Here is a 23,162-nt window from a genome sequence, read left to right on the forward strand (position 1 = left end):
TCCGACATTTCAGACATTTTGAAAACTGCAAGGGAGTTTGGGCAAAATATGACCCTTTGCCGTTTTCAGTCATTGGCATATTTTCGGTATGAAACGTCGTAATTTGAAACTGAAAATAGGTGCAGAGAGTCAGAATTCGGCTCAAAATCATGCTCAGGAGTCAAATTTCCGACATTTCGGACATTTTGAAAACTGCAGGGGGTTTGGGCAAAATATGACCCATCGCCGTTTACAGTAATTAGCATATTTTCGGTATGAAACGTCGTAATTTGAAACTGAAAATAGGCGCAGAGTCAGAATACGGCTCAAAAAACACGCTCAGGAGTCAAATTTCCGACATTTCAGACATTTTGAAAACTGTGGGGGGGTTTGGGCAAAATATGACCCATCGCCGTTTTCAGTAATTGGCATATTTTCGGTATGAAACGTCGTATTTTGAAACTGAAAATAGGTGCAGAGAGTCAGAATTCGGCTCAAAAATCATGCTCAGGAGTCAAATTTCTGACATTTCGGACATTTTGAAAACTGCAGCGGGGTTTAGGCAAAATATGACCCATCGCCGTTTACAGTAATTGGCATATTTTCGGTATGAAACGTCGTAATTTGAAACTGAAAATAGGCGCAGAGAGTCTGAATACGGCTCAAAAATCATGCTCAGGAGTCTAATTTCCGTCATTTCAGACATTTTGAAAATTGCAGAGGGGTTTGTGCAAAATATGACCCATCGCCGTTTTCAGTAATTGGCATATTTTCGGTATGAAACGTCGTAATTTGAAACTGAAAATAGGCGCAGAGAGTCAGAATACGGCTCAAAAATCACGGTCAGGAGTCAAATTTCCGACATTTCAACCATTTTGAAAATTACAGGGGGGTTTGGGCAAAATATGACCCATCGCTGTTTACAGTAATTGGCATATTTTCGGTATGAAACGTCGTAATTTGGAACTGAAAATAGGCGCAGAGAGTCAGAATACGAATCAAAAAATCACGCACAGGTGTCAAATTTCCGACATTTCAGACATTTTGAAAACTGCATTGGGGTCTGGGCAAAATATGACCCATCGCCGTTTTCAGTAATTGGCATATTTTTGGTATGAAACGTCGTAATTTGAAACAGAAAATAGGCGCAGAGAGTCAGAATTCGGCTCAAAAATCACGCTCAGGAGTCAAATTTCCGACATTTCAGACATTTTGAAAACTGCAGGGGGATTTGGGCAAAATATGACCCATCGCCGTTTTCAGTAATTGGCATTTTTCCGGTATGAAACGTCGTAATTTGAAACTGAAAATAGGTGCAGAGAGTCAGAATTCGACTCAAAAATCACGCTCAGGTGTCAAATTTCCGACATTTCAGACATTTTGAAAGTTGCTAGGGAGTTTGGGCAAAATATGACCCTTTGCCGTTTTCAGTCATTGGCATATTTTCGGTATGAAACGTCGTAATTTGAAACTGAAAATAGGTGCAGAGAGTCAGAATTCGGCTCAAAAATCAAGCTCAGGAGTCAAATTTCCGACATTTCGGACATTTTGAAAACTGCAGGGGGTTTGGGCAAAATATGACCCATCGCCGTTTACAGTAATTGGCATATTTTCGGTATGAAACGTCGTAATTTGGAACTGAAAATAGGCGCAGAGAGTCAGAATACGACTCAAAAATCACGCTCAGGAGTCAAATTTCCGACATTTCAGACATTTTAAAAACTGCAGGGGGGTTTGGGCAAAATATGACCCATCGCCGCTTTCAGTAATTCGCATATTTTCGGTATGAAACGTCGTAATTTGAAACTGAAAATAGGCGCAGAGAGTCAGAATTCGGCTCAAAAATCACGATCAGGAGTCAAATTTCCGACATTTCACACATTTTGAAAACTGCAGGGGGGTTTGGGCAAAATATGACCCATTGCCGTTTTAAGTCATTGGCATATTTTCGGTATGAAACGTCGTAATTTGAAACTGAAAATAGGTGCAGAGAGTCAGAATTCGGCTCAAAAATCACGCTCAGGAGTCAAATTTCCGACATTTCGGACATTTTGAAAACTGCAGAGGGGTTTGGGCAAAATATGACCCATCGCCGTGAACAGTAATTGGCATATTTTTGGTATGAAACGTCGTAATTTGAAACAGAAAATAGGCGCAGAGAGTCAGAATTCGGCTCAAAAAACACGCTCAGGAGTCAAATTTCCGACATTTCAGACATTTTGAAAACTGCAGGGGGGTTTGGGCAAAAGATGACCCTTCGCCGTTTACAGTAATTGGCATATTTTCGGTATGAAACTTCGTAATTTGAAACTGAAAATAGGCGCAGAGAGTCAGAATATGGCTCAAAAATCACGCTCAGGAGTCAAATTTCCGACATTTCAGACATTTTGAAAACTGCAGGGGGATTTGGGCAAAATATGACCCATCGCCGTTTTCAGTAATTGGCATTTTTCCGGTATGAAACGTCGTAATTTGAAACTGAAAATAGGTGCAGAGAGTCAGAATTCGGCTCAAAAATCCCGCTCAGGTGTCAAATTTCCGACATTTCAGACATTTTGAAAACTGCAAGGGAGTTTGGGCAAAATATGACCCTTTGCCGTTTTCAGTCATTGGCATATTTTCGGTATGAAACGTCGTAATTTGAAACTGAAAATAGGTGCAGAGAGTCAGAATTCGGCTCAAAATCATGCTCAGGAGTCAAATTTCCGACATTTCGGACATTTTGAAAACTGCAGGGGGTTTGGGCAAAATATGACCCATCGCCGTTTACAGTAATTAGCATATTTTCGGTATGAAACGTCGTAATTTGAAACTGAAAATAGGCGCAGAGTCAGAATACGGCTCAAAAAACACGCTCAGGAGTCAAATTTCCGACATTTCAGACATTTTGAAAACTGTGGGGGGGTTTGGGCAAAATATGACCCATCGCCGTTTTCAGTAATTGGCATATTTTCGGTATGAAACGTCGTATTTTGAAACTGAAAATAGGTGCAGAGAGTCAGAATTCGGCTCAAAAATCATGCTCAGGAGTCAAATTTCTGACATTTCGGACATTTTGAAAACTGCAGCGGGGTTTAGGCAAAATATGACCCATCGCCGTTTACAGTAATTGGCATATTTTCGGTATGAAACGTCGTAATTTGAAACTGAAAATAGGCGCAGAGAGTCTGAATACGGCTCAAAAATCATGCTCAGGAGTCTAATTTCCGTCATTTCAGACATTTTGAAAATTGCAGAGGGGTTTGTGCAAAATATGACCCATCGCCGTTTTCAGTAATTGGCATATTTTCGGTATGAAACGTCGTAATTTGAAACTGAAAAAAGGCGCAGAGAGTCAGAATACGGCTCAAAAATCACGGTCAGGAGTCAAATTTCCGACATTTCAACCATTTTGAAAATTACAGGGGGGTTTGGGCAAAATATGACCCATCGCTGTTTACAGTAATTGGCATATTTTCGGTATGAAACGTCGTAATTTGGAACTGAAAATAGGCGCAGAGAGTCAGAATACGAATCAAAAAATCACGCACAGGTGTCAAATTTCCGACATTTCAGACATTTTGAAAACTGCATTGGGGTCTGGGCAAAATATGACCCATCGCCGTTTTCAGTAATTGGCATATTTTTGGTATGAAACGTCGTAATTTGAAACAGAAAATAGGCGCAGAGAGTCAGAATTCGGCTCAAAAATCACGCTCAGGAGTCAAATTTCCGACAATTCAGACATTTTGAAAACTGCAGGGGGATTTGGGCAAAATATGACCCATCGCCGTTTTCAGTAATTGGCATTTTTCCGGTATGAAACGTCGTAATTTGAAACTGAAAATAGGTGCAGAGAGTCAGAATTCGACTCAAAAATCACGCTCAGGTGTCAAATTTCCGACATTTCAGACATTTTGAAAGTTGCTAGGGAGTTTGGGCAAAATATGACCCTTTGCCGTTTTCAGTCATTGGCATATTTTCGGTATGAAACGTCGTAATTTGAAACTGAAAATAGGTGCAGAGAGTCAGAATTCGGCTCAAAAATCAAGCTCAGGAGTCAAATTTCCGACATTTCGGACATTTTGAAAACTGCAGGGGGTTTGGGCAAAATATGACCCATCGCCGTTTACAGTAATTGGCATATTTTCGGTATGAAACGTCGTAATTTGAAACTGAAAATAGGCGCAGAGTCAGAATACGGCTCAAAAAACACGCTCAGGAGTCAAATTTCCGACATTTCAGACATTTTGAAAATTACAGGGGGGTTTGGGCAAAATATGACCCATCGCTGTTTACAGTAATTGGCATATTTTCGGTATGAAACGTCGTAATTTGGAACTGAAAATAGTCGCAGAGAGTCAGATTACGAATCAAAAAATCACGCACAGGTGTCAAATTTCCGACATTTCAGACATTTTGAAAACTGCATTGGGGTCTGGGCAAAATATGACCCATCGCCGTTTTCAGTAATTGGCATATTTTCGGTATGAAACGTCGTAATTTGAAACTGAAAATAGGCGCAGAGAGTCAGAATTCGGCTCAAAAATCACGATCAGGAGTCAAATTTCCGACATTTCAGACATTTCGAAAACTGCAGGGGGGTTTTGGCAAAATATGACCCATTGAGGTTTACAGTAATTGGCATATTTTCGGTATGAAACGTCGTAATTTGAAACTGAAAATAGGCGCAGAGAGTCAGAATACGGTTCAAAAATCACGCTCAGGAGTCAAATTTCCGACATTTCAGACATTTTGAAAACTGTGGGGGGGGTTTGGGCAAAATATGACCCATCGCCGTTTTCAGTAATTGGCATATTTTCGGTATGAAACGTCGTATTTTGAAACTGAAAATAGATGCAGAGAGTCAGAATTCGGCTCAAAAATCATGCTCAGGAGTCAAATTTCTGACATTTCGGACATTTTGAAAACTGCAGCGGGGTTTAGGCAAAATATGACCCATCGCCGTTTACAGTAATTGGCATATTTTCGGTATGAAACGTCGTAATTTGAAACTGAAAATAGGCGCAGAGAGTCTGAATACGGCTCAAAAATCATGCTCAGGAGTCTAATTTCCGTCATTTCAGACATTTTGAAAATTGCAGGGGGGTTTGGGCAAAATATGACCCATCGCCGTTTTCAGTAATTGGCATATTTTCGGTATGAAACGTCGTAATTTGAAACTGAAAATAGGCGCAGAGAGTCAGAATTCGGCTCAAAAATCACGCTCAGGAGTCAAATTTCCGACATTTCAACCATTTTGAAAATTAGAGGGGGGTTTGGGCAAAATATGACCCATCGCTGTTTACAGTAATTGGCATATTTTCGGTATGAAACGTCGTAATTTGGAACTGAAAATAGGCGCAGAGAGTCAGAATACGAATCAAAAAATCACGCACAGGTGTCAAATTTCCGACATTTCAGACATTTTGAAAACTGCATTGGGGTCTGGGCAAAATATGACCCATCGCCGTTTTCAGTAATTGGCATATTTTCGGTATGAAACGTCGTAATTTGAAACTGAAAATAGGCGCAGAGAGTCAGAATTCGGCTCAAAAATCACGATCAGGAGTCAAATTTCCGACATTTCGGACATTTTGAAAACTGCAGGGGGGTTTGGGCATAATATGACCCATCGCCGTGAACAGTAATTGGCATATTTTTGGTATGAAACGTCGTAATTTGAAACAGAAAATAGGCGCAGAGAGTCAGAATTCGGCTCAAAAAACACGCTCAGGAGTCAAATTTCCGACATTTCAGACATTTTGAAAACTGCAGGGGGGTTTGGGCAAAATATGACCCTTCGCCGTTTACAGTAATTAGCATATTTTCGGTATGAAACGTCGTAATTTGAAACTGAAAATAGGCGCAGAGAGTCAGAATATGGCTCAAAAATCACGCTCAGGAGTAAAATTTCTGACATTTCAGACATTTTGAAAACTGCAGGGGGATTTGGGCAAAATATGACCCATCGCCGTTTTCAGTAATTGGCATTTTTCCGGTATGAAACGTCGTAATTTGAAACTGAAAATAGGTGCAGAGAGTCAGAATTCGACTCAAAAATCACGCTCAGGTGTCAAATTTCCGACATTTCAGACATTTTGAAAGTTGCTAGGGAGTTTGGGCAAAATATGACCCTTTGCCGTTTTCAGTCATTGGCATATTTTCGGTATGAAACGTCGTAATTTGAAACTGAAAATAGGTGCAGAGAGTCAGAATTCGGCTCAAAAATCAAGCTCAGGAGTCAAATTTCCGACATTTCGGACATTTTGAAAACTGCAGGGGGTTTGGGCAAAATATGACCCATCGCCGTTTACAGTAATTGGCATATTTTCGGTATGAAACGTCGTAATTTGAAACTGAAAATAGGCGCAGAGTCAGAATACGGCTCAAAAAACACGCTCAGGAGTCAAATTTCCGACATTTCAGACATTTTGAAAATTACAGGGGGGTTTGGGCAAAATATGACCCATCGCTGTTTACAGTAATTGGCATATTTTCGGTATGAAACGTCGTAATTTGGAACTGAAAATAGTCGCAGAGAGTCAGAATACGAATCAAAAAATCACGCACAGGTGTCAAATTTCCGACATTTCAGACATTTTGAAAACTGCATTGGGGTCTGGGCAAAATATGACCCATCGCCGTTTTCAGTAATTGGCATATTTTCGGTATGAAACGTCGTAATTTGAAACTGAAAATAGGCGCAGAGAGTCAGAATTCGGCTCAAAAATCACGATCAGGAGTCAAATTTCCGACATTTCAGACATTTCGAAAACTGCAGGGGGGTTTTGGCAAAATATGACCCATTGAGGTTTACAGTAATTGGCATATTTTCGGTATGAAACGTCGTAATTTGAAACTGAAAATAGGCGCAGAGAGTCAGAATACGGTTCAAAAATCACGCTCAGGAGTCAAATTTCCGACATTTCAGACATTTTGAAAACTGTGGGGGGGGGGGGGGGGTTTGGGCAAAATATGACCCATCGCCGTTTTCAGTAATTGGCATATTTTCGGTATGAAACGTCGTATTTTGAAACTGAAAATAGATGCAGAGAGTCAGAATTCGGCTCAAAAATCATGCTCAGGAGTCAAATTTCTGACATTTCGGACATTTTGAAAACTGCAGCGGGGTTTAGGCAAAATATGACCCATCGCCGTTTACAGTAATTGGCATATTTTCGGTATGAAACGTCGTAATTTGAAACTGAAAATAGGCGCAGAGAGTCTGAATACGGCTCAAAAATCATGCTCAGGAGTCTAATTTCCGTCATTTCAGACATTGTGAAAATTGCAGGGGGGTTTGGGCAAAATATGACCCATCGCCGTTTTCAGTAATTGGCATATTTTCGGTATGAAACGTCGTAATTTGAAACTGAAAATAGGCGCAGAGAGTCAGAATTCGGCTCAAAAATCACGCTCAGGAGTCAAATTTCCGACATTTCAACCATTTTGAAAATTAGAGGGGGGTTTGGGCAAAATATGACCCATCGCTGTTTACAGTAATTGGCATATTTTCGGTATGAAACGTCGTAATTTGGAACTGAAAATAGGCGCAGAGAGTCAGAATACGAATCAAAAAATCACGCACAGGTGTCAAATTTCCGACATTTCAGACATTTTGAAAACTGCATTGGGGTCTGGGCAAAATATGACCCATCGCCGTTTTCAGTAATTGGCATATTTTCGGTATGAAACGTCGTAATTTGAAACTGAAAATAGGCGCAGAGAGTCAGAATTCGGCTCAAAAATCACGATCAGGAGTCAAATTTCAGACATTTCAGACATTTTGAAAACTGCAGGGGGGTTTGGGCAAAATATGACCCATTGTCGTTTTCAGTCATTGGCATATTTTCGGTATGAAACGTCGTAATTTGAAACTGAAAATAGGTGCAGAGAGTCAGAATTCGGCTCAAAAATCACGCTCAGGAGTCAAATTTCCGACATTTCGGACATTTTGAAAACTGCAGGGGGGTTTGGGCATAATATGACCCATCGCCGTGAACAGTAATTGGCATATTTTTGGTATGAAACGTCGTAATTTGAAACAGAAAATAGGCGCAGAGAGTCAGAATTCGGCTCAAAAAACACGCTCAGGAGTCAAATTTCCGACATTTCAGACATTTTGAAAACTGCAGGGGGGTTTGGGCAAATTATGACCCTTCGCCGTTTACAGTAATTAGCATATTTTCGGTATGAAACGTCGTAATTTGAAACTGAAAATAGGCGCAGAGAGTCAGAATATGGCTCAAAAATCACGCTCAGGAGTAAAATTTCCGACATTTCAGACATTTTGAAAACTGCAGGGGGATTTGGGCAAAATATGACCCATCGCCATTTTCAGTAATTGGCATTTTTCCGGTATGAAACGTCGTAATTTGAAACTGAAAATAGGTGCAGAGAGTCAGAATACGAATCAAAAAATCACGCACAGGTGTCAAATTTCCGACATTTCAGACATTTTAAAAACTGCATTGGGGTCTGGGCAAAATATGACCCATCGCCGTTTTCAGTAATTGGCATATTTTCGGTATGAAACGTCGTAATTTGGAACTGAAAATAGGCGCAGAGAGTCAGAATACGAATCAAAAAATCACGCACAGGTGTCAAATTTCCGACATTTCAGACATTTTGAAAACTGCATTGGGGTCTGGGCAAAATATGACCCATCGCCGTTTTCAGTAATTGGCATATTTTCGGTATGAAACGTCGTAATTTGAAACTGAAAATAGGCGCAGAGAGTCAGAATTCGGCTCAAAAATCACGATCAGGAGTCAAATTTCAGACATTTCAGACATTTTGAAAACTGCAGGGGAGTTTGGGCAAAATATGACCCATTGTCGTTTTCAGTCATTGGCATATTTTCGGTATGAAACGTCGTAATTTGAAACTGAAAATAGGTGCAGAGAGTCAGAATTCTGCTCAAAAATCACGCTCAGGAGTCAAATTTCCGACATTTCGGACATTTTGAAACTACAAGGGGGTTTCGGCAAAATATGACCCATCGCCGTGAACAGTAATTGGCATATTTTTGGTATGAAACGTCGTAATTTGAAACTGAAAATAGGCGCAGAGTGTCAGAATACGGCTCAAAAATCACGCTCAGGAGTCAAATTTCTGACATTTCGGACATTTTGTCCGAAATATGCCAATTCCGGACATTCTGCAGGGGGGTTTGGGCAAAATATGACCCATCGCTGTTTTCAGTAATTGGCATATTTTCGGTATGAAACGTCGTAATTTGAAACTGAAAATAGGCGCAGAGAGTCAGAATTCGGCTCAAAAATCACGCTCAGGAGTCAAATTTCCGACATTTCAGACATTTTGAAAACTGCAGGGGGGTTTGGGCAAAATATGACCCATCGCCGTTTACAGTAATTGGCATATTTTCGGTATGAAACGTCGTAATTTGAAACTGAAAATAGGCGCAGAGAGTCAGAATTCGGCTCAAAAATCACGCTTAGGAGTCAAATTTATGACATTTCAGAGATTTTGAAAACTGCAGGGGGATTTGGGCAAAATATGACCCCTCGCAGTTTTCAGTAATTGACATTTTTTCGGTATGAAACGTCGTAATTTGAAACTGAAAATAGGTGCAGAGAGTCAGAATTCGGCTCAAAAATCACGCTCAGGAGTCAAATTTCCGACATTTCAGACATTTTGAAAACTGCAGGGGGGTTTGGGCAAAATATGACCCATCGCCGTTTTCAGTAATTCGCATATTTTCGGTATGAAACGTCGTAATTTGAAACTGAAAATAGGTGCAGAGAGTCAGAATTCGGCTAAAAAATCACGCTCAGGAGTCAAATTTCCGACATTTCGGACGTTTTGAAAACTGCAGGGGGATTTGGGCAAAATATGACCCATCGCCGTTTACAGTAATTGGCATATTTTCGGTATGAAACGTCGTAATTTGGAACTGAAAATAGCCGCAGAGAGTCAGAATACGACTCAAAAGTCACGCTCAGGAGTCAAATTTCCGACATTTCAGACATTTTAAAAACTGCAGGGGGGTTTGGGCAAAATATGACCCATCGCCGCTTTCAGTAATTCGCATATTTTCGGTATGAAACTTCGTAATTTGAAACTGAAAATAGGCGCAGAGAGTCAGAATTCGGCTCAAAAATCACGATCAGGAGTCAAATTTCCGACATTTCACACATTTTGAAAACTGCAGGGGGGTTTGGGCAAAATATGACCCATTGCCGTTTTAAGTCATTGGCATATTTTCGGTATGAAACGTCGTAATTTGAAACTGAAAATAGGTGCAGAGAGTCAGAATTCGGCTCAAAAATCACGCTCAGGAGTCAAATTTCCGACATTTCGGACATTTTGAAAACTGCAGAGGGGTTTGGGCAAAATATGACCCATCGCCGTGAACAGTAATTGGCATATTTTTGGTATGAAACGTCGTAATTTGAAACAGAAAATAGGCGCAGAGAGTCAGAATTCGGCTCAAAAAACACGCTCAGGAGTCAAATTTCCGACATTTCAGACATTTTGAAAACTGCAGGGGGGTTTGGGCAAAAGATGACCCTTCGCCGTTTACAGTAATTGGCATATTTTCGGTATGAAACGTCGTAATTTGAAACTGAAAATAGGCGCAGAGAGTCTGAATACGGCTCAAAAATCATGCTCAGGAGTCTAATTTCCGTCATTTCAGACATTTTGAAAATTGCAGGGGGGTTTGTGCAAAATATGACCCATCGCCGTTTTCAGTAATTGGCATATTTTCGGTATGAAACGTCGTAATTTGAAACTGAAAATAGGCGCAGAGAGTCAGAATACGGCTCAAAAATCACGCTCAGGAGTCAAATTTCCGACATTTCAACCATTTTGAAAATTACAGGGGGGTTTGGGCAAAATATGACCCATCGCTGTTTACAGTAATTGGCATATTTTCGGTATGAAACGTCGTAATTTGGAACTGAAAATAGGCGCAGAGAGTCAGAATACGAATCAAAAAATCACGCACAGGTGTCAAATTTCCGACATTTCAGACATTTTGAAAACTGCATTGGGGTCTGGGCAAAATATGACCCATCGCCGTTTTCAGTAATTGGCATATTTTTGGTATGAAACGTCGTAATTTGAAACAGAAAATAGGCGCAGAGAGTCAGAATTCGGCTCAAAAATCACGCTCAGGAGTCAAATTTCCGACATTTCAGACATTTTGAAAACTGCAGGGGGATTTGGGCAAAATATGACCCATCGCCGTTTTCAGTAATTGGCATTTTTCCGGTATGAAACGTCGTAATTTGAAACTGAAAATAGGTGCAGAGAGTCAGAATTCGGCTCAAAAATCACGCTCAGGTGTCAAATTTCCGACATTTCAGACATTTTGAAAGTTGCTAGGGAGTTTGGGCAAAATATGACCCTTTGCCGTTTTCAGTCATTGGCATATTTTCGGTATGAAACGTCGTAATTTGAAACTGAAAATAGGTGCAGAGAGTCAGAATTCGGCTCAAAAATCAAGCTCAGGAGTCAAATTTCCGACATTTCGGACATTTTGAAAACTGCAGGGGGTTTGGGCAAAATATGACCCATCGCCGTTTACAGTAATTGGCATATTTTCGGTATGAAACGTCGTAATTTGAAACTGAAAAATAGGGGCAGAGTCAGAATACGGCTCAAAAAACACGCTCAGGAGTCAAATTTCCGACATTTCAGACATTTTGAAAACTGCAGGGGGGTTTGGGCAAAATATGACCCATCGCCGTTTTCAGTAATTTGCATATTTTCGCTATGAAATGTCGTAATTTGAAACTGAAAATAGGTGCAGAGAGTCAGAATTCGGCTCAAAAATCACGATCAGGAGTCAAATTTCCGACATTTCAGACATTTCGAAAACTGCAGGGGGGTTTTGGCAAAATGTGACCCATTGAGGTTTACAGTAATTGGCATATTTTCGGTATGAAACGTCGTAATTTGAAACTGAAAATAGGCGCAGAGAGTCAGGATACGGTTCAAAAATCACGCTCAGGAGTCAAATTTCCGACATTTCAGACATTTTGAAAACTGTGGGGGGGGGGGGGGGGTTTGGGCAAAATATGACCCATCGCCGTGAACAGTAATTGGCATATTTTCGGTATGAAACGTCGTATTTTGAAACTGAAAATAGATGCAGAGAGTCAGAATTCGGCTCAAAAATCATGCTCAGGAGTCAAATTTCTGACATTTCGGATATTTTGAAAACTGCAGCGGGGTTTAGGCAAAATATGACCCATCGCCGTTTACAGTAATTGGCATATTTTCGGTATGAAACGTCGTAATTTGAAACTGAAAATAGGCGCAGAGAGTCTGAATACGGCTCAAAAATCATGCTCAGGAGTCTAATTTCCGTCATTTCAGACATTTTGAAAATTGCAGGGGGGTTTGTGCAAAATATGACCCATCGCCGTTTTCAGTAATTGGCATATTTTCGGTATGAAACGTCGTAATTTGGAACTGAAAATAGGCGCAGAGAGTCAGAATACGGCTCAAAAATCACGCTCAGGAGTCAAATTTCCGACATTTCAACCATTTTGAAAATTACAGGGGGGTTTGGGCAAAATATGACCCATCGCTGTTTACAGTAATTGGCATATTTTCGGTATGAAACGTCGTAATTTGGAACTGAAAATAGGCGCAGAGAGTCAGAATACGAATCAAAAAATCACGCACAGGTGTCAAATTTCCGACATTTCAGACATTTTGAAAACTGCATTGGGGTCTGGGCAAAATATGACCCATCGCCGTTTTCAGTAATTGGCATATTTTTGGTATGAAACGTCGTAATTTGAAACAGAAAATAGGCGCAGAGAGTCAGAATTCGGCTCAAAAATCACGCTCAGGAGTCAAATTTCCGACATTTCAGACATTTTGAAAACTGCAGGGGGATTTGGGCAAAATATGACCCATCGCCGTTTTCAGTAATTGGCATTTTTCCGGTATGAAACGTCGTAATTTGAAACTGAAAATAGGTGCAGAGAGTCAGAATTCGGCTCAAAAATCACGCTCAGGTGTCAAATTTCCGACATTTCAGACATTTTGAAAGTTGCTAGGGAGTTTGGGCAAAATATGACCCTTTGCCGTTTTCAGTCATTGGCATATTTTCGGTATGAAACGTCGTAATTTGAAACTGAAAATAGGTGCAGAGAGTCAGAATTCGGCTCAAAAATCAAGCTCAGGAGTCAAATTTCCGACATTTCGGACATTTTGAAAACTGCAGGGGGTTTGGGCAAAATATGACCCATCGCCGTTTACAGTAATTGGCATATTTTCGGTATGAAACATCGTAATTTGAAACTGAAAATAGGCGCAGAGTCAGAATACGGCTCAAAAAACACGCTCAGGAGTCAAATTTCCGACATTTCAGACATTTTGAAAACTGCAGGGGGGTTTGGGCAAAATATGACCCATCGCCGTTTTCAGTAATTTGCATATTTTCGCTATGAAATGTCGTAATTTGAAACTGAAAATAGGTGCAGAGAGTCAGAATTCGGCTCAAAAATCACGATCAGGAGTCAAATTTCCGACATTTCAGACATTTCGAAAACTGCAGGGGGGTTTTGGCAAAATATGACCCATTGAGGTTTACAGTAATTGGCATATTTTCGGTATGAAACGTCGTAATTTGAAACTGAAAATAGGCGCAGAGAGTCAGGATACGGTTCAAAAATCACGCTCAGGAGTCAAATTTCCGACATTTCAGACATTTTGAAAACTGTGGGGGGGGGGGGGGTTTGGGCAAAATATGACCCATCGCCGTTTTCAGTAATTGGCATATTTTCGGTATGAAACGTCGTATTTTGAAACTGAAAATAGATGCAGAGAGTCAGAATTCGGCTCAAAAATCATGCTCAGGAGTCAAATTTCTGACATTTCGGATATTTTGAAAACTGCAGCGGGGTTTAGGCAAAATATGACCCATCGCCGTTTACAGTAATTGGCATATTTTCGGTATGAAACGTCGTAATTTGAAACTGAAAATAGGCGCAGAGAGTCTGAATACGGCTCAAAAATCATGCTCAGGAGTCTAATTTCCGTCATTTCAGACATTTTGAAAATTGCAGGGGGGTTTGTGCAAAATATGACCCATCGCCGTTTTCAGTAATTGGCATATTTTCGGTATGAAACGTCGTAATTTGGAACTGAAAATAGGCGCAGAGAGTCAGAATACGGCTCAAAAATCACGCTCAGGAGTCAAATTTCCGACATTTCAACCATTTTGAAAATTACAGGGGGGTTTGGGCAAAATATGACCCATCGCTGTTTACAGTAATTGGCATATTTTCGGTATGAAACGTCGTAATTTGGAACTGAAAATAGGCGCAGAGAGTCAGAATACGAATCAAAAAATCACGCACAGGTGTCAAATTTCCGACATTTCAGACATTTTGAAAACTGCATTGGGGTCTGGGCAAAATATGACCCATCGCCGTTTTCAGTAATTGGCATATTTTTGGTATGAAACGTCGTAATTTGAAACAGAAAATAGGCGCAGAGAGTCAGAATTCGGCTCAAAAATCACGCTCAGGAGTCAAATTTCCGACATTTCAGACATTTTGAAAACTGCAGGGGGATTTGGGCAAAATATGACCCATCGCCGTTTTCAGTAATTGGCATTTTTCCGGTATGAAACGTCGTAATTTGAAACTGAAAATAGGTGCAGAGAGTCAGAATTCGGCTCAAAAATCACGCTCAGGTGTCAAATTTCCGACATTTCAGACATTTTGAAAGTTGCTAGGGAGTTTGGGCAAAATATGACCCTTTGCCGTTTTCAGTCATTGGCATATTTTCGGTATGAAACGTCGTAATTTGAAACTGAAAATAGGTGCAGAGAGTCAGAATTCGGCTCAAAAATCAAGCTCAGGAGTCAAATTTCCGACATTTCGGACATTTTGAAAACTGCAGGGGGTTTGGGCAAAATATGACCCATCGCCGTTTACAGTAATTGGCATATTTTCGGTATGAAACATCGTAATTTGAAACTGAAAATAGGCGCAGAGTCAGAATACGGCTCAAAAAACACGCTCAGGAGTCAAATTTCCGACATTTCAGACATTTTGAAAACTGCAGGGGGGTTTGGGCAAAATATGACCCATCGCCGTTTTCAGTAATTTGCATATTTTCGCTATGAAATGTCGTAATTTGAAACTGAAAATAGGTGCAGAGAGTCAGAATTCGGCTCAAAAATCACGATCAGGAGTCAAATTTCCGACATTTCAGACATTTCGAAAACTGCAGGGGGGTTTTGGCAAAATATGACCCATTGAGGTTTACAGTAATTGGCATATTTTCGGTATGAAACGTCGTAATTTGAAACTGAAAATAGGCGCAGAGAGTCAGAATACGGTTCAAAAATCACGCTCAGGAGTCAAATTTCCGACATTTCAGACATTTTGAAAACTGTGGGGGGGTTTGGGCAAAATATGACCCATCGCCGTTTTCAGTAATTGGCATATTTTCGGTATGAAACGTCGTATTTTGAAACTGAAAATAGATGCAGAGAGTCAGAATTCGGCTCAAAAATCATGCTCAGGAGTCAAATTTCTGACATTTCGGACATTTTGAAAACTGCAGCGGGGTTTAGGCAAAATATGACCCATCGCCGTTTACAGTAATTGGCATATTTTCGGTATGAAACGTCGTAATTTGAAACTGAAAATAGGCGCAGAGAGTCTGAATACGGCTCAAAAATCATGCTCAGGAGTCTAATTTCCGTCATTTCAGACATTTTGAAAATTGCAGGGGGGTTTGGGCAAAATATGACCCATCGCCGTTTACAGTAATCGGCATATTTTCGGTATGAAACGTCGTAATTTGAAACTGAAAATAGGCGCAGAGAGTCAGAATATGGCTCAAAAATCACGCTCAGGAGTAAAATTTCCGACATTTCAGACATTTTGAAAACTGCAGGGGGATTTGGGCAAAATATGACCCATCGCCATTTTCAGTAATTGGCATTTTTCCGGTATGAAACGTCGTAATTTGAAACTGAAAATAGGTGCAGAGAGTCAGAATACGAATCAAAAAATCACGCACAGGAGTCAAATTTCCGACATTTCAGACATTTTAAAAACTGCATTGGGGTCTGGGCAAAATATGACCCATCGCCGTTTTCAGTAATTGGCATATTTTCGGTATGAAACGTCGTAATTTGGAACTGAAAATAGGCGCAGAGAGTCAGAATACGAATCAAAAAATCACGCACAGGTGTCAAATTTCCGACATTTCAGACATTTTGAAAACTGCATTGGGGTCTGGGCAAAATATGACCCATCGCCGTTTTCAGTAATTGGCATATTTTCGGTATGAAACGTCGTAATTTGAAACTGAAAATAGGCACAGAGAGTCAGAATTCGGCTCAAAAATCACGATCAGGAGTCAAATTTCAGACATTTCAGACATTTTGAAAACTGTAGGGGGGTTTGGGCAAAATATGACCCATTGTCGTTTTCAGTCATTGGCATATTTTCGGTATGAAACGTCGTAATTTGAAACTGAAAATAGGTGCAGAGAGTCAGAATTCTGCTCAAAAATCACGCTCAGGAGTCAAATTTCCGACATTTCGGACATTTTGAAACTACAAGGGGTTTTCGGCAAAATATGACCCATCGCCGTGAACAGTAATTGGCATATTTTTGGTATGAAACGTCGTAATTTGAAACTGAAAATAGGCGCAGAGTGTCAGAATACGGCTCAAAAATCACGCTCAGGAGTCAAATTTCTGACATTTCGGACATTTTGTCCGAAATATGCCAATTCCGGACATTCTGCAGGGGGGTTTGGGCAAAATATGACCCATCGCTGTTTTCAGTAATTGGCATATTTTCGGTATGAAACGTCGTAATTTGAAACTGAAAATAGGCGCAGAGAGTCAGAATTCGGCTCAAAAATCACGCTCAGGAGTCAAATTTCCGACATTTCAGACATTTTGAAAACTGCAGGGTGGTTTGGGCAAAATATGACCCATCGCCGTTTACAGTAATTGGTATATTTTTGGTATAAAACGTCGTAGTTTGAAACTGAAAATAGGTGCAAAGAGTCAGAATACGGCTCAATAATCACAATCAGGAGTCAAATTTCTGACATTTCAGACATTTTGAAAACTGTGGGGGGGTTTGGGCAAAATATGACCCATCGCCGTTTTCAGTAATTGGCATATTTTCGGTATGAAACGTCGTATTTTGAAACTGAAAATATGTGCAGAGAGTCAGAATTCGGCTCAAAAATCACGCTCAGGAGTCAAATTTCCGACATTTCGGACATTTTGAAAACTGCAGGGGGATTTGGGCAAAATATGACCCATCGCCGTTTTCAGTAATTGGCATTTTTTCGGAATGAAACTTCGTAATTTGAAACTGAAAATAGGTGCAAAGAGTCAGAATTCGGCTCAAAAATCACGCTCAGGTGTCAAATTTCCGACATTTCAGACATTTTGAAAACTGCAGGGGTGTTTGTGCAAAATATGACCCATCGCCGTTTACAGTAATTGGCATATTTTCGGTACGAAACGTCGTAATTTGAAACTGAAAATAGGCGCAGAGAGTCAGAATACGGCTCAAAAATCACGCTCAGGAGTCAAATTTCCGACATTTCGGACATTTTGAAAACTGCAGGATGATTTGGGCAAAATATGACCCATCGCCGTTTTCAGTAATTGGCATTTTTTCGGAATAAAACGTCGTAATTTGAAACTGAAAATAGGTGCAAAGAGTCAGAATTCGGCTCAAAAATCACGCTCAGGTGTCAAATTTCCGACATTTCAGACATTTTGAAAACTGCAGGGGTGTTTGTGCAAAATATGACCCATCGCCGTTTACAGTAATTGGCATATTTTCGGTATGAAACGTCGTAATTTGAAACTGAAAATAGGCGCAGAGAGTCAGAATACGGCTCAAAAATCACGCTCAAGAGTCAAATTTTCGACATTTCAGACATTTTGAAAACTGCAGGGGGATTTGTGCAAAATATGACCCATCGATGTTTTCAGTAATTGGCATTTTTTCGGTATGAAACGTCGTAATTTGAAACTGAAAATAGGTGCAGAGAGACAGAATTCTTCTCAAAAATCACGCTCAGGTGTCAAATTTCCGACATTTCAGACATTTTGAAAACTGCAGGGGGGTTTGGGCAAAATATGACCCATCGCCGTTTACAGTAATTGGCATATTTTCGGTATGAAACGTCGTAATTTGAAACTGAAAATAGGCGCAGAGAGTCAGAATACGGTTCAAAAAACACGCTCAGGAGTCAAATTTCCGACATTTCAGACATTTTGAAAACTGCAGGGGGGTTTGGGCAAAATATGACCCTCTGCCGTTTTAAGTCATTGGCATATTTTCGGTATGAAACGTCGTAATTTGAAACTGAAAATAGGTGCAGAGAGTCAGAATTCGGCTCAAAAATCACGCTCAGGAGTCAAATTTCTGACATTTCGGACACTTTGAAACTGCAGGGGGATTTGGGCAAAATATGACCCATCGCCGTTTACAGTAATTGGCATATTTTAGGTATGAAACGTCGTAATTTGGAACTGAAAATAGGCGCAGAGAGTCAGAATACGAATAAAAAAATCACGCACAGGAGTCAAATTTCCGACATTTCAGACATTTTGAAAACTGCATTGGGGTTTGGGCAAAATATGACCCATCGCAGTTTTCAGTAATTGGCATATTTTCGGTATGAAACGTCGTAATTTGAAACTGAAAATAGGCGCAGAGAGTCAGAATACGGCTCAAAAATCACGCTCAGGAGTCAAATTTCCGACATTTCAACCATTTTGAAAATTACAGGGGGGGTTTGGGAAAAATATGACCCATCGCTGTTTACAGTAATTGGCATATTTTCGGTATGAAACGTCGTAATTTGGAACTGAAAATAGGCGCAGAGAGTCAGAATACGAATAAAAAAATCACGCACAGGTGTCAAATTTCCGACATTTCAGACATTTTGAAAACTGCATTGGGGTCTGGGCAAAATATGACCCATCGCCGTTTTCAGTAATTGGCATATTTTTGGTATGAAACGTCGTAATTTGAAACAGAAAATAGGCGCAGAGAGTCAGAATTCGGCTCAAAAATCACGCTCAGGAGTCAAATTTCCGACATTTCAGACATTTTGAAAACTGCAGGGGGATTTGGGCAAAATATGACCCATCGCCGTTTTCAGTAATTGGCATTTTTCCGGTATGAAACGTCGTAATTTGAAACTGAAAATAGGTGCAGAGAGTCAGAATTCGGCTCAAAAATCACGCTCAGGTGTCAAATTTCCGACATTTCAGACATTTTGAAAGTTGCTAGGGAGTTTGGGCAAAATATGACCCTTTGCCGTTTTCAGTCATTGGCATATTTTCGGTATGAAACGTCGTAATTTGAAACTGAAAATAGGTGCAGAGAGTCAGATTTCGGCTCAAAAATCAAGCTCAGGAGTCAAATTTCCGACATTTCGGACATTTTGAAAACTGCAGGGGGTTTGGGCAAAATATGACCCATCGCCGTTTACAGTAATTGGCATATTTTCGGTATGAAACGTCGTAATTTGAAACTGAAAATAGGCGCAGAGTCAGAATACGGCTCAAAAAACACGCTCAGGAGTCAAATTTCCGACATTTCAGACATTTTGAAAACTGCAGGGGGGTTTGGGCAAAATATGACCCATCGCCGTTTTCAGTAATTTGCATATTTTCGCTATGAAATGTCGTAATTTGAAACTGAAAATAGGTGCAGAGAGTCAGAATTCGGCTCAAAAATCACGATCAGGAGTCAAATTTCCGACATTTCAGACATTTCGAAAACTGCAGGGGGGTTTTGGCAAAATAAGACCCATTGAGGTTTACAGTAATTGGCATATTTTCGGTATGAAACGTCGTAATTTGAAACTGAAAATAGGCGCAGAGAGTCAGAATACGGTTCAAAAATCACGCTCAGGAGTCAAATTTCCGACATTTCAGACATTTTGAAAACTGTGGGGGGGTTTGGGCAAAATATGACCCATCGCCGTTTTCAGTAATTGGCATATTTTCGGTATGAAACGTCGTATTTTGAAACTGAAAATAGATGCAGAGAGTCAGAATTCGGCTCAAAAATCATGCTCAGGAGTCAAATTTCTGACATTTCGGACATTTTGAAAATTGCAGCGGGGTTTAGGCAAAATATGACCCATCGCCGTTTACAGTAATTGGCATATTTTCGGTATGAAACGTCGTAATTTGAAACTGAAAATAGGCGCAGAGAGTCTGAATATGGCTCAAAAATCATGCTCAGGAGTCTAATTTCCGTCATTTCAGACATTTCGAAAATTGCAGGGGGGTTTGGGCAAAATATGACCCTTCGCCGTTTTCAGTAATTGGCATATTTTCGGTATGAAACGTCGTAATTTGAAACTGAAAATAGGCGCAGAGAGTCAGAATACGGCTCAAAAATCACGCTCAGGAGTCAAATTTCCGACATTTCAACCATTTGGAAAATTACAGGGGGGTTTGGGCAAAATATGACCCATCGCTGTTTACAGTAATTGGCATATTTTCGGTATGAAACGTCGTAATTTGGAACTGAAAATAGGCGCAGAGAGTCAGAATACGAATCAAAAAATCACGCACAGGTGTCAAATTTCCGACATTTCAGACATTTTGAAAACTGCATTGGGGTCTGGGCAAAATATGACCCATCGCCGTTTTCAGTAATTGGCATATTTTCGGTATGAAACGTCGTAATTTGAAACTGAAAATAGGTGCAGAGAGTCAGAATTCGGCTCAAAAATCACGCTCAGGTGTCAAATTTCCGACATTTCAGACATTTTGAAAGTTGCTAGGGAGTTTGGGCAAAATATGACCCTTTGCCGTTTTCAGTCATTGGCATATTTTCGGTATGAAACGTCGTAATTTGAAACTGAAAATAGGCGCAGAGTCAGAATACGGCTCAAAAAACACGCTCAGGAGTCAAATTTCCGACATTTCAGACATTTTGAAAACTGCAGGGGGGTTTGGGCAAAATATGACCCATCGCCGTTTTCAGTAATTTGCATATTTTCGCTATGAAATGTCGTAATTTGAAACTGAAAATAGGTGCAGAGAGTCAGAATTCGGCTCAAAAATCACGATCAGGAGTCAAATTTCCGACATTTCAGACATTTCGAAAACTGCAGGGGGGTTTTGGCAAAATAAGACCCATTGAGGTTTACAGTAATTGGCATATTTTCGGTATGAAACGTCGTAATTTGAAACTGAAAATAGGCGCAGAGAGTCAGAATACGGTTCAAAAATCACGCTCAGGAGTCAAATTTCCGACATTTCAGACATTTTGAAAACTGTGGGGGGGTTTGGGCAAAATATGACCCATCGCCGTTTTCAGTAATTGGCATATTTTCAGTATGAAACGTCGTATTTTGAAACTGAAAATAAATGCAGAGAGTCAGAATTCGGCTCAAAAATCATGCTCAGGAGTCAAATTTCTGACATTTCGGACATTTTGAAAACTGCAGCGGGGTTTAGGCAAAATATGACCAATCGCCGTTTACAGTAATTGGCATATTTTCGGTATGAAACGTCGTAATTTGAAACTGAAAATAGGCGCAGAGAGTCTGAATATGGCTCAAAAATCATGCTCAGGAGTCTAATTTCCGTCATTTCAGACATTTTGAAAATTGCAGGGGGGTTTGGGCAAAATATGACCCATCGCCGTTTTCAGTAATTGGCATATTTTCGGTATGAAAGGTCGTCATTTGAAACTGAAAATAGGCGCAGAGAGTCAGAATACGGCTCAAAAATCACGCTCAGGAGTCAAATTTCCGACATTTCAACCATTTTGAAAATTACAGGGGGGTTTGGGCAAAATATGACCCATCGCTGTTTACAGTAATTGGCATATTTTCGGTATGAAACGTCGTAATTTGGAACTGAAAATAGGCGCAGAGAGTCAGAATACGAATCAAAAAATCACGCACAGGTGTCAAATTTCCGACATTTCAGACATTTTGAAAACTGCATTGGGGTCTGGGCAAAATATGACCCATCGCCGTTTTCAGTAATTGGCATATTTTCGGTATGAAACGTCGTAATTTGAAACTGAAAATAGGCGCAGAGAGTCAGAATTCGGCTCAAAAATCACGATCAGGAGTCAAATTTCAGACATTTCAGACATTTTGAAAACTGCAGGGGGGTTTGGGCAAAATATGACCCATTGTCGTTTTCAGTCATTGGCATATTTTCGGTATGAAACGTCGTAATTTGAAACTGAAAATAGGTGCAGAGAGTCAGAATTCGGCTCAAAAATCACGCTCAGGAGTCAAATTTCCGACATTTCGGACATTTTGAAAACTGCAGGGGGGTTTGGGCAAAATATGACCCATCGCCGTGAACAGTAATTGGCATATTTTTGGTATGAAACGTCGTAATTTGAAACAGAAAATAGGCGCAGAGAGTCAGAATTCGGCTAAAAAAACACGCTCAGGAGTCAAATTTCCGACATTTCAGACATTTTGAAAACTGCAGGGGGGTTTGGGCAAAATATGACCCTTCGCCGTTTACAGTAATTGGCATATTTTCGGTATGAAACGTCGTAATTTGAAACTGAAAATAGGCGCAGAGAGTCTGAATATGGCTCAAAAATCATGCTCAGGAGTCTAATTTCCGTCATTTCAGACATTTTGAAAACTGCAGGGGGATTTGGGCAAAATATGACCCATCGCCGTGAACAGTAATTGGCATATTTTTGGTATGAAACGTCGTAATTTGGAACTGAAAATAGGCGCAGAGAGTCAGAATACGAATCAAAAAATCACGCACAGGTGTCAAATTTCCGACATTTCAGACATTTTGAAAACTGCATTGGGGTCTGGGCAAAATATGACCCATCGCCGTTTTCAGTAATTGGCATATTTTTGGTATGAAACGTCGTAATTTGAAACAGAAAATAGGCGCAGAGAGTCAGAATTCGGCTCAAAAATCACGCTCAGGAGTCAAATTTCCGACATTTCAGACATTTTGAAAACTGCAGGGGGATTTGGGCAAAACATGACCCATCGCCGTTTTCAGTAATTGGCATTTTTCCGGTATGAAACGTCGTAATTTGAAACTGAAAATAGGTGCAGAGTGTCAGAATTCGGCTCAAAAATCACGCTCAGGTGTCAAATTTCCGACATTTCAGACATTTTGAAAGTTGCTAGGGAGTTTGGGCAAAATATGACCCTTTGCCGTTTTCAGTCATTGGCATATTTTCGGT

This window comes from Procambarus clarkii, chromosome 89, assembly GCF_040958095.1.
Source record: "Procambarus clarkii isolate CNS0578487 chromosome 89, FALCON_Pclarkii_2.0, whole genome shotgun sequence".
Classification (NCBI taxonomy): Eukaryota; Metazoa; Arthropoda; class Malacostraca; order Decapoda; family Cambaridae; genus Procambarus; species Procambarus clarkii.